The following is a 6,221-nucleotide window of genomic DNA, read 5'->3' as shown; positions in this document are numbered from 1 at the left end:
AACATGACATTGAAAAGTTCAATGAATCTCAAAAGATTCTAGGAATTTCAATTCATTTAAAACTTCAATCCTTTTCGTTTTTCATGGTGGAAATTGGTAAATCGTCATTTACCTACCTTCATATTATTTGCAATTAGATTACGGCATCCCTCTTCTAAATTGTAAATAATTATGTTGGGTCCTAGCCCTAATTTCTCTTTTCGGTGTTTAATTGGGGATTATTATCTAATCTAAACTTTGTTCCTTTTCTATTTCAGATGTCTACTCAAAACAACAACGCTTTTGGCTCAACCACTTCTGGCTCATTCTCACTCATGAACTTGTGTGGGAGGATGATATTTGATGGAACCAATTTTAATGATTGGACCCATAACATACGCATGGTCACCTGCTACAAGGACAAAGAGTATGTTATCGACAAGGAGCTGAAGGAGGTTAACGTGAACACTGCTACCCCCGAGGAAATTGCTGCATACAAAACTCATGAGCGAGATGCTACGAAGGTTCATTGCATCATGCTCGCAACAATGACTGCTGAACTCCAAAAGTCCTACGATGACTACTATCCATACGAGATGCACCAAGATTTGATGGAAAGGTACCATCAAAGTGCTAGGCAGGAGAGGTACGAGATCATCGCCCCGATGATCACTACCAAAATGAAGGATGGAGAGTCCATCACGACCCACTTGCAGAAAATGCAAAGGTTTGTGGACCGCTTGCTAATGTTGAATGTGAACTTCGACAAGGAGCTGGACATAGATATCATTCTACACTCGTTGCCTCCTTGTTATGACCAGTTTCGTATGACCTATCATATGAACAAGGAGGAGGTCACTCTGAGCAAGCTTCAAGGCCTGCTAAGGACTGCTGAGAGTACTCTAAAAGGCAAATCTACTGCATCTGCTCCTACTATTGCTGCCCCTGTCTTGGCTATTGGGCAAGGGAAAGGAAAGAAGAGGAAGGCTCCTTCTAAGAGCCACAAGGGTAAACCCCTTGATGGATCCTCTTCTAGTGGGACCAAAGCTTGTTCTGCTACCCCCTCTTCCAACCCAAAAGAAGCAGAGTGCTTCTACTGTCACGACAAAGGGCATTGGAAACGAAGCTGCCCGAAGTATCGGCAGGACATCAAGGATGGGAAGATAAAGCCCTCCTTCGCAGGTATTTATACTATTCAATCTAACAACTCATCACATGCTATTTCTTGGGCCCTTGATACAGGATGTGGTTTTCACATTTGTTCTGATTTGCAGGGTCTAAGAAGAAGTAGGGATGTGGAGCATGGCAAGATGAACCTGATCATGGGGAATAGGAAAGCGTCGCCTGTCACCAAGATTGGAGTTTACTCTTTAGTGCTTATTCGTGGGTTAGGTTTAGATTTAAATGATTTTTGCTACTCGTCAGAAATGGCAAGAAACATTATTTCTTTTCATGGTTTGTACATACAAGGTTTTATATTTCCAAAACCACACTACACTAGATCTAAGCATACTTGAGGAAAGTTATGAACTTTATACCTCCAAAGAGTCCCAAATGATGATGCTATCCCGTATCTATGAGCTCAAGCTGCCCAAGTCCTTCTTTGCCAACTTCTTCTTTCTTCTTCCAAGCTTAAAACCACCAAGATGGGCTTCTCATGATCAAAATCACACAAGAATGAAGGGATGAGATGTTCTAGGGTTTTTCTGAGGTTGGGGAGGCTGATAAGGGGCAAGGGTTTGAGTCCTAATGTTCCTTATATAGTGCTTGACCCTAAAATTAGGGTTTTGGGTCTCTGACCATACGCTGGGCGTACATCTCGTACGCTGGTGTACATCTCCAGCATCCGCGACCACTTAACCCTTCTACGTTGGGCGTACCCCAGCTTAAGCTGGGCGTACTCTTGCGCTGGCCACCTTGCATGCATGGCCCTTTCTTGCCATCTTTCTCTATTAAGGACCAGTATTGCCAATAACTTCAAAGTGCTATAACTCCTTCATTCTAAGTCTGTTTCCGACGAACTTTCTATAAAAGAACCCCTCTCTAAAATTACATCATATTACTCCAAAACATGCTACATGCATATTTATAAACAATATTTTACATTGATAGTTTAATTACAAAAGACTGGATACAAACCGACTAAGTTTTAGTATATTACATAACTACCCAGGAAATTATAATTTTATACATACATGATCACTAAAAACAAAAGTAATATTATTAACTATTCTAAATCTTCCAACATTATATGTCTATACTGGATCCTTATTACCTGCAATAGTTAAACACTAAGAGGGATAAGCGGTGACGCTTAGTGAGTTCAAAAATAGATACAATATAACGTTATGCCATATATATACCAATATGTAAGAAGCAAAGAGGAACAAAGAACAACAAAGGCAGATGAGTATCATATGTCATGCTTTCCATATCAACAAATAATCTGATTCAAAGATTTACAATCAATGAGATACAACAATTTCAACTTGATATACATCAATAAGACTTTGGCCCAAGTGGCACAGAAAATAAACTATTTCCTGAATAAACATTTTGCTAGACTTTACAGGCTTTCAGCCATATCCAGCATTCTGCCAGTGCCAAAGTGATGCTTACTCATACACTTCATGGTCAAAGGCTACATACCAATACCCAAGTGATGCTTAGTCATTCACTTCAAGTCAAAGGTATAGCACATTTTCATAAAAACACGGGAAATCATATTGAACATATAACACATAACATACAATTATTCCTATAATTTAAACTCACCGTGAAATAACCGAGGGTTAAAATAGTAATTTGAGCAGCACTTCATTTCTATAATTAACTTTCTTCGATGATAACCGGGAGCTTTATTTAAAACCAGGAGTTTTTATTGAAAACCGGGCCTTGCGAGGGTTAAGTTTCAAACCGAAAATATAAATTTATCGGGGTCTTCGGGCACTTCGGGACGTTTTTCAGGTGTTAGATATGATCCCGGGGCTTCGGGGGTTGTGAAATAGCTAAAAATGGGGTTTAATGTGTAAAAAGTATGAATTTTCCAACCAAAACCGGGAGGGTTCGCACCTCCCTTTATATAGGTGCGAGGGTTCGGATGAAGGGGAGAAGGAAGAAACACGCGTCGCATGCGAGGGGGAGCCAGACGTCGGATGCGAGGCGAGGGCAGGTGGCGGTTGCGTGGCGAGGCACGCGTCGGGTGCTCAGGCGAGCTGGCTCGCTTCGGAGTTTCGGACACGCCACGAGTCGGACACACGGCAGCAACGAAGAGGGGCGACGTGGTCGAACCCTAGCCATGCGAAATTCCTCGGATTTTGTATCCCGAACTTCAAAAATCAATAACTTTCGCATACGAGCTCCGTTTTCGACGTTATTTATATGCACGCGTAGGCAAGATTATAATCTACAACTTTCGTTTAGACTCCGTCAGCTAATTTTGAATTTATTTTTAATATTATTATTTTTAACAGACCAGGACAGGAAAATCCGTTAAAAATTCATAACTTCTTCATCCGACGTCCGTTTTCGTCTGTCTTTTTACCGTTGTACTACTATTGACGAGACCTTTGATTCTCGTTTAGGTTGTGTCGGCTAAAAATCACTCGATCTTTATTTCGAGTTTTTAGTTGTATACTGTTATACTGAAACTTAGAAAAATCATAACTTCCTCATACGACATCAGATTTTGACGTACTTTTTATGAAAATTCTCGGTTTAACGAATACTACAACTTTCATTTAGATCATTAAAGCTAAAAAGTAGTTTATCGAAAACTCACTTTTTAAGCTAAATAGTGTTTGCCGGTTTTGTCGCGGATGTTCGATTGGTCATAACTTCTTCGTTATAACTTGGATTTTGATGAGGTTTCGCCTAAATGTTTCTAACGAGATAATCTACAACTTTCAATAACATTATTTTTATTTATTTACAACTTTATATTTTCGTTAGTTTCAATATTTCAATATTTGACTTTTGATTGGAATCTCATAAGACTTCCAATACTTCCCAAATGATTCAAAACATAGTTTTACTTCAATTCTCATAAAACTATCTTGTTAGAACTCAACGTTCAAAACCATATAATATTATTCATTTTAAGCTAATAAGCTTTACAAAACACGATAATCGAACAAGGTTATTAACGTGTATGTTACATACCTCCTCCTTTTGAGGATTTCGTCCCCGAAATTACAACGATTTAAACAAATGGGGATATTTCGCTCTTATCTCATTCTTATTTCCCAAGTATAATTTGGGCCTCTATGGTGTTTCCACTTGACAAGCACCAACTCCACTTCTTTATTACGTAGATTAGTCGTTCTTTCGTTTACGATCTCTTCTGGTTCCTCTACATATCTTAACTTATTATCCAGTTTCACATCGGATAATGGAACCGCTTCATCATATATGCTTAGACATTTACGTAGATAACTCACATCAAACACATCATGAATACCTGCCAAATATTCCGGCAATTCCAAACAGTATGCTTTCTTACCAATTCTCTGGATGATTTTAAAAGGACCAACAAATCTAGGACTTAGTTTTTCTTTTTTCCCAAATCGCATAATGCCCTTCCATGGGGATACCTTCAGCATTACGAAATCACCCACCTGGAATTCTATGGGTCGTGTCCTCCTTTCTGCATAGGACTTTTTTCGATCCTGGGCCGCTTTCATTCTTTCTCGTACAATTTAAATCTTGTCAGTAGTGTCTTGAATCATTTCAGGGCCTCCAAGGATTTTCTGTCCTATATCACGCCAACATAATGGAGTACGACATTTACGACCGTATAATGCTTCATATGGTGGCATTTTGATTGAAGCGTGGTAACTGTTATTATATGAAAATTCGAAAAGAGGTAAGTACTTGTCCCAGTTACCACCGAACTCCAGGACACATGCACGAAGCATATCTTCTACTGTTTGGATCGTTCTCTCCGTCTGACCATCTGTCTGGGGATGATAGGCTGTACTGAGAGCAACTCGAGATCCCAATTCACGTTGCATACTCGCCCAAAAATGAGAAGTGAAGCGAGTATCACGATTGGAAATAATCTTTAGTGGCACACCATGTCTCGCAACAATTTCATCCAAGTACACTTGTGCGTATTTCTCCATTGGGGTCGTTTTACGCATGGCAAGAAAATGTGCGCTTTTAGTCAATCGGTCGACAACTACCCAAATACTATCATTCTGTCTAGCAGTCTTTGGCAATTTGGTAATAAAATCCATGGACAGCTCTTCCCATTTCAACACAGGAACACTAAGGCTTTCTGGAATTCCGTAAGGCTTTTGGTGCTCTGCTTTGACTTGTAAGCATACTAAACATTCCTATACGTATCTTCCAATGTCTTTCTTTAATCCAGGCCACCAATAATCAGCTTTTACACCAATAATCAGCTTTGACGTGGCCGAACCCTGACCATGCGAAATTCCTCGGATTTGGTGTCCCGAACTTAAAAAATCCATAACATTCGCATACGAACTCCGTTTTGGACGTTCTTTATATGCACGCGTAGGCGAGATTATACTATACAACTTTTGTTTAGACTCCGTCGGCTAATTTTGACTTTATTTTTAATATTATTATTTTTAACAGACCAGGACAGGAAAATCCGTTAAAAATTCATAACTTCTTCATCCGACGTCCGTTTTCGTCTGTCTTTTTACCATTGTACTACTATTGACGAGACCTTTGATTCTTATTTAGGTTGTGTCGGCTAAAAATCACTCAATCTTTATTTCGAGTTTTTAGCTGTATACTGCTATACTGAAACTTAGAAAAATCATAACTTCCTCATACGAAGTCAGTTTTGACGTTCTTTTTATGAAAATTCTCGCTTTAACGAATACTACAACTTTCATTTAGATAATTAAAGCTAAAAAGTAGTTTATCGAAAACTCACTTTTTACGCTAAATAGTGTTTGCCGGTTTTGTCGTGGATCTTCGATTGGTCATAACTTCTTCGTTATAACTCGGATTTCGATGGGGTTTTCGCTTAAATGTTTCTAACAAGATAATATACAACTTTCAATAACATTATTTTTATTTATTTCCAACTTTATATTTTCGTTAATTTTAATATTTCAATATTTGACTTTTGATTGGAATCTCATAAGACTTCCAATACTTCCCAAATGATTCTAAACATAGTTTTACTTGAATTCTCATAAAACTATCTTGTTAGAACTCAATGTTCAAAACCATATAATATTATTCATTTTAAGCTAATAAGC

The sequence above is a fragment of the Lactuca virosa genome, chromosome 4 (genome assembly GCF_052849685.1).
Source record: "Lactuca virosa cultivar CGN04683 chromosome 4, Lactuca_virosa_CGN04683_v6, whole genome shotgun sequence".
Classification (NCBI taxonomy): Eukaryota; Viridiplantae; Streptophyta; class Magnoliopsida; order Asterales; family Asteraceae; genus Lactuca; species Lactuca virosa.
The sequence above is the reverse complement of the archived record's forward strand: the minus strand, read 5'-3'. Positions refer to the sequence as shown.